The following is a 12673-nucleotide window of genomic DNA, read 5'->3' as shown; positions in this document are numbered from 1 at the left end:
TTCTCGACGCATTGCAATCCATGCCCCGTCCCCAGGTGGAGACAAATGTTGTCACCTTCTGCATTTAGAGTTCCAGTTGTACAAAGAGGGAAAAATAACAGAAATGTTTGGAGCTAGCCTCCAATGCCACAGAAACATTCAAAGCTAAATCAGACCCTCTCCATTGGAAAGTGCTCTGAAGCAGCTTTCCAATGGTATATAGAACTCCCCATATTGATCTCAGAATCAAAAGTTAGAGCAGATCAAGGTTCTCCCTTTCAAAGTCAGAAGGCAAAAGAAAATTTTCTAAGTACACACCCCAGATCCCGCATATCGAAGTTTTTCAAGCAATAGTAGTGGAGGTCAAAGCAACCGGCAATCCCACATATCAGCAATCAGAGGTCAGAGGTCCTGTATGGCACATCGGCGGGCTCATATATCGACGATCGAACCTCATAGCCATGTGACATATCAGGGATCGCAACCACCCAAACATATCGCAAATCGACAATCAGCGATTTCAACTGACCACTCTTAAGAAATCACAGGAGAAATATACCGATAAGTGTAAATCACCGGGAAAGGCTAAAAATGATTTGCAAAGGAAATCAACGAAAAACCAGGGGTAGGCAGACCTTTTATATCTCCTCCAGGGGGCCACGTGGAAAAGTATTATTGATCTGGTAAAGACACGGTGGCGCTGACGTCACCGTGACATGGCAGTATGAAGGGCTGATCTGGCACTTTCAGGGACATATGGGGGCATATCCAGGTGACACGTGTCACCCCTAAGGAAGTGACATGTGGCACTGATAACGTTGTCAATCGGCAATCAGTGATCGGGGGTAGCAACACATTATGCATCACAAGGAACTCGCCAATTGCAAACCTCCGATTGGGGGGCTCTAATAAGGGGGCTAGCCAATGGACACGGGAAGAGCGAAGAACCAAGAGCTAAGGAGGATAGGCGATCCCACATATTGGCAATCGCAAGTATCAAAGGGTGCAAACAAATACAGCGTCATGAAACCATCGAACACAGATAACGTTAAAATCGCCAAGATTCGAGTCTCTAGTGTTAAAGCGCTAGGAATGCCTTGGGCAATGCAACAAAGGAAAGGACCCACAGAGAGGAGTCCAAAGGCCGTAGCGCCCAAGGACTAAGCACCTAGTCATAGCACCTGGTCATATCAAAGCAAAAGGAGCTAAAGTGGATCAAAATGCGTCGTTCTGTGAGGTCTTTTAATACAAAAGTCCTGAGGTAATAACTGCCCGATAATGGAATACAAGGCTTTAAAGATGCAATGGGTTGGCAGCTGAAACATTTAAGAAGGACATGGAGCATTCAAAAGTCGGCATGGGCTGACCTCGTAAATCCTCTCGTGACAAGAAAACTGGGACAACGCAGACAGGGTAAATGAACTCCACTATACCATGCTCGGGCCTTCTGTGAGTAAATGAATGTATAGAAGCTTAGGAGGACTTGATGATTCAGCATGGAGGTCCATATAGAGGGAAGACGAAGTACTACCCAGATGACCTTTGTTGTTGTACTATGACGTGAAACTCACAGCCAAACCACTCTCAGCTCTGGAGAACAAGCGATTCAAGTAGTAAAGGCAGAAGCGACTGGAACCAACCAAGTACCAGAGAAGGAAGATCATGACAAATCAGTTACCCAATCAAAGGCGATCCCAAGGATGGGCAAGGAGATATTTTGCTAGTGTTTTCATCTAATTGTTGACTTGTTTTGTTATCATGTAATGTGTCGCAATTTAATGAAGCTATTAATCTTTTGTAGTCATTTTTGGGCCAGAGAGCCATCCCAGGCCAAGACAGCTAGTCAATCTGACAATTGAGGCTCGGCTGAGATATTTTGTTGTAATTACTGTTCAATGCTCCCCTCTCCTGATAAATAATGGGAAGCAACACTTCATAGAGGTTCAAAATCCTAAAGAAAGAACTATATGTTATTTTCAAGACTGTATGACTTTATGATATGCATCTTTCATAATATTAAGGAAATAGTGGTGATTCCTGCTTCGAGTACTATAGTTTGTTACCCCTCTGTTAAATTCCCTTATGTTCATGTTTCCTCTCTGATTTCATGTAATTGTAGCTGCTAGAAATGTTTCATATGTTCTTACAGATTCATTTGTATTGACTCGTTAATGCACATGCATGTATGGATCTTTGAGATTATATCTTTAAAATTTCACACCATGAATCATCGCACCCAATCCTCTTTCATCCATTATGTCTATCTTTAACTCAGATAAGTGTTGAATTCTTGATGCTTCAAGCTCTAGGTGATGAATGTAGAATTCTTGACGCTTCAAGCTCTATGTTCCGAGTTATTCTATCGCCTTATCTTCTCTCATTGCTCTGCCAAAGCTTATTACGCTATAGGTCCTTGAACTACTCGGCCTCCTCTAGTTTATAAATATATTTCTATGAGTTGTATAGGTGAAGAAGTACCAGAAATACATGGCTTACGCCTTTAGATGAATGAACCAACCCATGTTGTTTATTATATCTATGAATATATATGTACAAAAATATATGTGATGTCTCTAGTTTCCTGAGAATCATATGAGACACACAAAATTCTAGATGTTCCAAGCACTGGTCTTGTAAGAAATCTGAGGTTGTCTCTAGAAGCGACAACACCCTAGAATGGGTCCACCTGGCCCTGTGTGGTCCCACTCCTTTGAAAGACCATTCTTTAAGAACCATCCGGGATACCAATTCTAACAAAGATTTTAGAGATTGGGGAACTCCTTCACAAGTCTTATCCTATAAACGTAACCCTTAAATCTTCTCTTCCTTTCCCTAGAATATATAGTGCCTTGCTTAGAAAGCAAGCAATCTCCATCGTTCAAACTCCTCTGGGAAAGGGTTTATTTAGGTCACTCATATCCATTGACTTATCCTTCATTGGTGACTCCATACATACTGGGTCTCCTCCCATCGGTGAAAGTTCGTAAATAGAAGGGAGCCTTAGCTGAGGTGATAGTGGGCTAAGTCTCCAGTTGTTTCCCTTGGCCTAGCATTTTCCCTTTAGGGATTCCCCTTAGGTCCCTTGCTAGTTTGAGCGGTACCAGTGTCCTCTCAGGAAGAAGGATGAGCAGGATCAACAGGCAGCATCTGTAGAAATAGACAAGCTTTCCTCTAGGCTAGAGGAAGTGTTTGCTATGTTCATAATTATACCTCCAGGGGTGAGTTGGGGCGACTTGGAGCTATAGTCCCAGAGATCGCAAAGGGTGGGCAGGATCCATTGAGGAGTCCAGCTCATAAGATCATTACCTATCTATAGGGGCCCACAATATTCAATAGCAAGATGGATCAGTGGCAGTTGATGCAATTAGAATTCCAAAGTGACAGTTGTAAACTAGTAGGAGTCAAATGCTGGGGAGCGTAGTGCAAAGTTGGCAGTGGTGCAGAGTGGAAAAATGCAGAGTCAACAACAGCGCAAACTCTCCAGTGGTAGTGCAGAAGCTAGTAGCAATCAAGACTTAGGAGACAGATGCATCATATTGAACATAGTTGATTAAGTGTTTTGGAAGTTTCTCAACTGCAGTTGTTGCAGTTGCAACAATAACAAATGATCAAGAGTTGCAGTGCAGATGTCGTGCTGGCAGTAGTACAACAGGGTCAGCAACAACATGGATGTGGCATCAGAGTTGCGTAGTGGTTGGTGGGTAGCGACAGCCAGACATCAGCAGTGTGACAGGGGATGATATAGAGAAAGAGTGTTGTAGCAGGGTTTGCAGCACTAGAACACAGTCCTCGCTAAGAGGGAGTATGAATTTTTGTAGCATCAGATGTGTTCTAGTCACGAAACTTGGTGGAGAGGCTAGAATACATGATATCTACACAACCTAGAAATCGTTTCTGGAAATTCCACCTAGAGATGGCTTAATTAGATTATTAGCCGATTTTTAAATATTTCCTAAGTCTAAACTTAGGGAATATGGTTAATTAATCAAAATTAGTTAAGTCAAGGTGAGAATTCACTAGAAACTCTCACGGATCGACTCCAATATGATCATAGCCCTTGATTAAGTTTTAATTTTGGTGTAATGTTCCAACTAGGAAAAATAGTGCTATGCAAAGCAAACAATAATAACAACACCATAAAATTAATTCAGTGTACACCCATAAAAAGTCCAGGAATAACCAACAACTAAGCCACTTTAATATAATCTAGGAGAAAAGTACAATAATGTGGAAGTGGTGCACCTGGGCTTACTATTGAAACATTCAGTGTACACCCATAAAAAGTCCAAGAATAACCAACAACTAAGCCATTTTATTATAATCTGGGAGAAAAGTACAATAATGTGGAAGTGGTGCACTTGGGCTTGCCTCAATGGCAAGCGTGATCAAACCCAGATGGTAATATGTCAAGCACAGATGGCACAAACAACTGCTACAATGATGCCCTGCGCTACCCTTGTGAAATTGTGTTGTCTCCAGCAAAGATGCTGCTGGAAACCCCACCTCCGGTGCTCAGAAAATTACTGGAAATTGACCCGGACCTCTCCAACAAACACCTAGAATAACCCACGAAGTAATTGGACAAATGTTGACCTTGGAATTTCTGCCCAAATTCCACTTAGTTCCTCTAGCTACTAGCTGAGTTGGGACCCCTGTTTGACCCCGTAGAACTGCACAGAAAATTCTATAAAATTAGGAGTTTCATCCTTGCCCAAAACCCAGAAAAACCCAGAAAGGGTTTCCCTTGGTTCCAACCTTAAAAAATTGACCCTTCACAACTTGGTCCTCCTCTAATTTCGAATTATGTTGCTGTGACTAACCCTGTCAATCTTTGCAACTCCAACAATCCTCCTCAAATGGCCCTCCAAATAATCTCCCAGTCTCCAAACTCCAAACTCCCCGGGATGGTGCTGCACAAAGAGTCTCACTCCAGTTATTGCGCAGTCATGGAGGAGATGATGCAGTCTTGCATGTGGTGAAATGAGAGATGTGTGTAGGATGGCCCTCTTGTTTGTAGCTTCCCTCTATACTCCTGAAAATGATGAAGGATGCTCCGGTCTCCCCGAGTTCCTGGAGTGCCTCACGCTGTGACTACGCAATCCCTGCGTTGTTGTTACTCCTTGTGTTGCTGGTACTCGACTTACAGCTGTTGTAACTCGTCTCCCTGCTGCTGCTACAAACTGAGATGAAGAAGAACTCCCTTCTCGGGCTGGCACTTGAAGTTCACCAAAGCAAGGGTTGAGATCTCTGCTCGGAGACACTCGTGTGGTAAACAACAAGTGACTCGGCTAAGCAGCTCGAGCAACAAAGGTTGAGTTCAATATGTCAAAAGATAAGACACTGAAATGAAGAGAGTTGTCCTCCTTATATAGATTTCGTGGAGCACTTTTCCCTCCATCGTGGGTCCCTCACTTAGCCATCGATTTCCCCTCCATGCAAATCGGATTAGGGAATGCGTATTCTCCTAGTGTGGGTGACCCCCACGTCCAAAATAACCACATCGAAATAACTTCTACTAAGTCTAGCCTCCTAACAAAATCGAATGGGTCCCATCACCTCCAAAATCAGCCCCAAAATGTAAAAATTAATCTTGTTCCAAAATAATTTAGGAAGGGACATTACAGTCCTCCCCTCCCAAATGTTGCTTGTCCCCAAGCAACTTCAATGTTAGATGCTCAAGTATGCGCTTTCCCTCCCAAGTAGCATCCTCATCTGACAAGCTCCTCCAATGCACCAAAAATCGCTTGTCCTCAAGCAACGACTGAGCAAGCATCCTCTCAAACTGTCTCCCCATCCTCACTGCAAAGTGTGCCAGGGTGCCAGATGTGCCACTGGATCGTGCCTGACCTCTGCACTGTCCTGATATGAAAGAATCCTTCAATACCAGGATCCCAGGCCATCCTGTCCAACATGAAGCTCCCCTCGCTCCACTCATTATCCTGCCTGGTGCAAGTACCAGAAGTCCCCTGCTCCATCAGTGACTCGCTAAAGCCCAATGGAAGATCTGTATGATCTCCCCCTATAGTAGCCAACGCATCCCTAAAGGTTATTGAGTTGTGAAGAGTTGTGATGCCCCAATTCCCTGCTAGTCCCAGAGTGGTGCCACCATGCTGACATTGTGCTACTCTGACTATGACATACTCCCCATCGTGTGCAGACAATATCCTCCCCTCTTGAGGCCTAGTGGCAAAAAATCTATGAGAGTCAAGCTCATCTGCCCAGGCATCTCCATGATGCCAATATCTACCCCTCCACTGCCAATCTCAACTCTGAGCCATGACAAGACAAGTTTGCCTCGCCACGCAGTGGAGGTTTCAATGATCCTCCATGTCTCAAACCCAAAGTGAACTGGATCATCCTTTGCCATGACCCTGCACGTCACAAAGTGGAGTGATCTGCCTGCCAACCGAATTCCCCAAACATACAGGGAACTCATAACTCCCACTCCTCACATGATGTCTGTGCGTAACGTCGCTACCCGCTAGAACCCATCTAGCCCTCATCTCTGATCTCTGTATGTATTCCCTGGGTGGAACCCAAGTAGAAGGAGTAGGTCTCATGCCTGTGAACCTGCCCTACTCCTGCCAGACCACGCAGTGAAATCCGCTATCCCAACTCTTGATGATACACCTCGACACTGCTCAGAGTCTGGGTACCCTCCTGTGGACGAAGTCTACCATCCACTGTCCCTCAAGTGTGAGCTTAGGGGTGTAATATATGCTACCTTGGCTATCAACCACACCATCCCTAAGCCTGTATCTGAGAGCTCGTGCACCTACCAAGGGTCTCAACTGAAGAGTCTCCTCTGGGTTCATGGCATGCGGTGTCTCATCCAACACTCTAATGTGACCCTCCCATACCCTACTGCCTGAATGGAGAGTGTCAAGGCGAAACAACCAAACACCCTGCGTCTGTAAGAAACACTGGAGGATGATGGGTGGGTATGTCCGAAACGATATGATCAAAATTCTACTAGAATGCCCAAGAGTGATCCTACAAATGACACTCTCTCTACCTCGGATCTACTGATAACTCCCTTGAAGACCTGTCTTCGCTAAACATGGTGTCACCAGATTCTCAACAATGTTCTCATTGATCCTAGGTGTGCTACATCCAATGGTACACCTAATGCCCCTGTCCATATGCCTGCTTGGAGGCAACGCTCCAAGAGCCTGCTGCTTCGCACCATGCGTCACAACACACCACCAAGAAACATTGCATTCCTCGACATGCCACTGTACACCGCAACATGTCCTTGTACATCAGTGGATACCCTAGCTATGACTATGCCATAGTGTGTCTCCCCTGTGTCACTGCACCAATCACTCCCCACATGTACTCAATGCAATGTGAGGCACCCCCCCATGCGTCTCCATGCCCATTTGTAGACCAATGCTTCACGCTAGATGCTCCTACCCATCCCTGAATGAGATGGCCTAAAGCTATGTCCCTATGTGTGGACCCACACCCGACCAGTATCATCACCTCCATCATCGCATCATCATACCCTCCGATGAATGGGTCTTCACTCTAAATCCTCCCCGAGGGATCCGAGAAATGAATCTCCCTATGTGTCAGCAGTGATGCTACCCCTTGCGCCGCTCCTCTGCGTCTTTTGTGCTCCACCAAAAAGTGAAGAATCACCAACTCCATACAAGGCGCCATTTGGTGGCTTGCCAATGCCACCTCCTCCAACAAATCCCTGCCAAAGTGTGCTGATCACCTTGTGATCCTATGTATAAACGTTGTACCAAGTCAACCTAAGAAGCCTGTCCATAAACGGGTTGGCCACTAGTGCTGAACGAAACTCTCCTAGCTGAGATGCACACTCGACTGCTAGGTCAACTATACCCTCTAGGTCGTAGTCAACCGGTATACCTAAGAAATGATAGGTGTTCCCTCCTGGATCCCAATGCCAGTGGGGCTTCCAGCATCCCCAGTGCCTGGAAACCCCTACTGAGCTCCGCTACCATCTCCATAGCCTACTCCACCGGGTAACAACTCAGAATGTCTCGCCACCCAACCCCAAGACAGGGATCAAAAGCACAAACTCCCGCACATAGGACAACCCAAGCATGCGGGTGCTGCACCCTATGCAACTCAAGTAGTCTCATCTTGTTATCCTAGTCAATACATAAAATCTAACTAGGTAGCTATGTCTCTCTCTGTCGAATGGGCCAAGGTAACCTAACAGTGTTGCCAGACCCGCCTATGTATGCTCGTAGAGGGCTGCTCTCACGCTCCAACGTGCACTCTAGCTGCATCAATAGGGAATCCAACCGCTCCCCAACGTGAGTCAATTTGGTTGTGGACTCGACACAAATAGCTCTCATGCACTCCAGCGCCTCGTTTTGTTGCAGAATAGCCTCACGCACTAATGCGACCTTCCTTTTTAATGCTAGAAGGTCGACCTGAAATTGGTGGAATTGCCATGGACATCTATCGCCTATAAACTCGGTCATAGCTCCAGACACCTCAGCAACTGTTGGCATCTCTTTCCACCAAGGTGTCAACTGGGGCTATCAAAGAGGTCTCTAGTAAAGGTGACTCCTGTGCCACACTAGGTATATCGATGTGCTCCTCACCATCCTATGGGCTCTCAGCATCATGCTCAACCTCCTCCTCAGGCTCCTGATATCTAAAGCCAGGTCTCCACCAGCAAAAGCGCCCCCTGTCTCACCCTCTAACTATCTCTGTCCTGCAAGCACCTTTTCCAGAAATGTGGTGCCCTGATCTAGTCGAATTTCCCCACATGATGTAGATCGCTGCACCCCCCACGACTTGCTCACGTCTAATGTCTCTGTTGTAACGGTGAGGATGGGATTAATCTGTCACCCTCCTCAACTGGGCCAAGCGCTCATCGTCCCAATGAATTCTACCTGAGAATTTTTTCATACTGGATTTCCCTTTGGCCATGGGTTTGTCTCCAGTTTCACCTGTCACTATGCACTCATACCCAAAGTTTCCATGATCTTCTGGCTAGTTTCTCACAGCTGGGCCAAGATCATGCTTTGATACCACTGTAATGTTCCAAACTAAGAAAAATAGTGCTAGGCAAAGCAAGCAATAAAAACAACACCATAAAATTGAAACATTCAGTGCACACCCATAAAAAGTCCAGGAATAACCAACAGATGAGCCATTTTATTATAATATGGGAGAAAAGTACAATAATGTGGAAGTGGTGCACCTGGGCATGCCTCAATGGCCCTGCGATATGCATAGATTATTATTTGACCTCTTGAGAGGCTTACTTTTTCATTTGTGAGCTAGTCTAGTGGGCTTGTCACCAAAAGTTGAATTATTAAAACATTATTTTATTTTTGGGGCTTTTGTAGGCCAAGGATGCTAATTCGAACTCCTAAGTTGTGTATAAGTGAGATGAGCTCATTTGCTAATCATCACTTTCGTTTGGATCTCTTATCTCTCTTGAGAGTTTTGCACTTTTTCTAGAGGATGAATTGGAGCTTTATGGATAAGTTTTGATGTGTGGATATTGGTCTATCTTCTCTTGGAGCTTCTCTCTTGTCAATTGTGAATGGTTGGATATACTCTATTACATGTAAGTACATACCTTTTAATGTTATGCTTGTTTACTTTTGTCATATATATTGCACTGGGATTTTCGCTATTCTAAGGCTAATTGCTGCATGCATTTACTGCTTAAAATTCTGGAATTTGTCTCTCTTATAGCATCTCTCAATGTATGGACCATGTAATATGAGTGAAAACTCCTAGGGGTAATTCTATAAAAAAAAATTGACCTTGATAAGAAATTTCCTTTGCACATCGAAGTATAAAAGCTGCAAGGTTGCTTCTTCCTGACCTAGAAGGCTAATGAAGCGGTCTTGAGGCCTCCTTGACTAGGAACCAAAAAATCCTACTCATTTTCATCATAGACTCCATTCTCCCAAAGATTAAGGCACTGATCTTCCAAGGATGGTCACTAATTATCATGATTCTTTCACCTCCTAGGTCTAGCCAAGTTGGGGTACCTAAGGCATCAATTTCCCGACAAGCTAGCCCTCCAAAAAGTTCGATCTCCTAAGGTCTCCTGCACTAGCCTTTCCCCAAGGTCTCCTACACTAGCTCCTATCTAGGTCTTGGGGTTCCAAGGTGGGGGGCTCTATCAAATTAGATCTAACTTATGCCACTATTCCCACTTTTGGAGGCGAAGAAAGGAGGTTGTATAGAGAGTCCAAATTTGTAAAAACTATGACCCCATCTTAGAAGAAACACCAGTACATCTAAAGATGCAGTTAGAACACCAACACACAAATGAAAACAAAGTGTGGAAATTATACTTTGACAGAGCGAATTCCAAAGAGGGAAATGGAGCAAGAGTATTGTTGGTATCCCTTGAGGGTAGCCTGATACCCCTCTCATTCAAGTTGGAGTTTGAGGCAACCAACAACATGGCAGAGTATGAAGCATTGCTCCTTGGGCTACAAACAACAAGGAATATGAATATTGAATGCTTAACTGTGCATGGAGACTCCAAGCTGATTGTAAAGAAGATCAGAAATCAATGCCAAGCTAAACACCCCAGATTGAGGACTTACCGAAATGAAGTATGGGATTTAATTGATAACTTCTTCTTGGCCTTTAATATCCAATTTCTGCCCAGAGAAGGAAACAAAATGGTTGATTCCCTTGTTGTAGCAGCAAGCAATTTCAAACCTCCTCAAAATCCACTTCTTAGGTACGAGGTGGAGGTCAAATATAGACCCTCTATACCTGATAATGTCAAGCACTAGCAGGTATTCGAGGACGATGAGCAGATCAAACGATTTATAGAAGTAGTTGGGGAGTTCACTAACTCAACTATTGATCAAGGAGAGGAAAAAGAGGCAGATCAAGAACCAACTTCGTGGGAAGACATAGTGGCTAGACATAAAATTCTACAACTAAAAGGGAATACCATTCCTCATGGGCTAGTCCCACTGGAAAGATTATTTAACAAGGATGATGTAGCCTCCAAACCAATGGCTCTGGAGATGGACGAACAAGTAGAAGATTGCAATATCGACTCAGAGGATGAACCCTAGATGGTTAGACTATCAAAAGGAATCCCCTCACAATATAAACAAAGGTATTTAAATCTCTTCAAAATCTATAAGGATGTTTTTGCTTGGTCTTATGAGGATTTAAAAGCATTTGATACTAACATCATACAACATAAGATTCCTTTAAAGAGTGGAATAAAACCATGCAAGCAGAAGCTCAGGCAGATTAATCCACTCTTACTCCCCTCCATTGAAAAAGAAGTGAGGAAACTTCTACAGGCTAAAATCATAGTGCCTTTAAGGTACTTGGAGTGGGTGGCCAACTTAGTCCCAGTCCAGGAAAAAAATGGAGAAATAAGGTTGTGTAGATTTTCGAAACCACAACAGGGCATCGCTGAAACACAACTACTCGCTGCCTAAGATGGATTACATATTGCAGAAGGTGGTTGGGTCAGTTAGGATGTCCATGATGGATGGGTTCTCTAGTTACAACCAAGTGGCAGTCCACCCTGATGATCAGAAGAAGACCGCTTTCACCACCCCGTGGGGAACTTTCATGTATGCTCGCATGCCTTTGGTCTTATTAATGCAGGGGCCACGTTTCATAGAGCTATGGATACAGCTTTTGTAGGGGAGCAAGACAAGTTCGTGTTGATTTTTGGTAGCATCGGATGTGCTCTAGCCATGAAAATTAGTGGAGAGGCTAAAGCACATAAGATCTCCAAGACCCAGAAATTGTTTGGGGAAATTTCACTCGGATGGAGAGATATTAAAATAATTAATATTTCTAATGGGGTTCCGAAGTCTAAAATCAGGAAAATTAAAATATTAATGTGTATTAATATAGTGTGGGTGAGAATGTTCTAAATAACAAGGATCAAGCCAAATCTAATCTTAGTTGTTGATTAGGGACTTAATCTCGACCGTTGAATCGTCAACAGGAAAAGTATAAGAGAAGGCTTGAGAGTCTGTTGGAGATACACCAAATTGATCGGTCAATTCGATTTTCTAGAGCAGGGTTTGCTGAGAGAATCAAGCTAGTGATCTATTGCAGCGAGTGACAGTTCGGCACGAGGCTGAGAATACATAGTAGAGAGGCAGAGATAGTGCCAGAGAGATAGCACAGAGCCTGGACTACTGCCGAGGACATTCTCTATTGGGTGAGCCATTTCTGGCACTCTAGATGTATTTAGAAACTGCATAATAATAAAACCCTCATATCTATTGCACCGGTTTTCCCACATTGGGTTTTTCTGGGGACGATTGTCCAAAAATAATGGTGTCCCTTGTGTGTTTGTCTCAGTTATTTCAGTTGTTTATCTGTATATGAGTTAACGCTGCATTTGTGCTTATTTCTGTATTTATATTTATAGATAACTTGTTAATGGAGTACACAAGTAGGAGAAATTAAACCAAATAATGAAGTAGGGATTTCTGACGTGTCAGACTTAGAAATTTCAACATGCTATCAGAGCATTGCAGATCATAGGAGAACTAAAGGCACCAACAGTAATCTAGAGAATTTGCAACAGTAGCAGCTATCCCGAGAGACAACGTTGTTCTAGAGCAGAAGCAGCAGAGAAGAAGTGACGCAGAGGGCATGCGTCATCATTTCGAGCCAGGAGGAGGGTCAGCGCAGAGGTAGAGAGGGGCAGATCAGACCTACATAGTGCCCGATCATATTTCTC

The 12673-nt window shown here is 44.1% G+C and overlaps 1 protein-coding gene across 2 annotated transcripts in view; it reads right to left on the bottom strand.

Annotated features, from left to right (window-relative positions):
• The window catches only part of LOC149168687 (PROTEIN TARGETING TO STARCH (PTST)), a 467761-nt gene that overhangs the window by 99203 nt on the left and 355885 nt on the right, over nucleotides 1-12673 (bottom strand). The gene's annotated exons all lie outside the window — the stretch shown is intronic.

The sequence above is a fragment of the Pinus tabuliformis genome, chromosome 4_2 (assembly GCF_031772625.1).
Source record: "Pinus tabuliformis cultivar Carrire ecotype Pingquan chromosome 4_2, CPIR1, whole genome shotgun sequence".
NCBI classification, from domain to species: domain Eukaryota; kingdom Viridiplantae; phylum Streptophyta; class Pinopsida; order Pinales; family Pinaceae; genus Pinus; species Pinus tabuliformis.
Note: the sequence above shows the minus strand (reverse complement) of the source record. Positions and strands in the feature narration are given on the sequence as shown.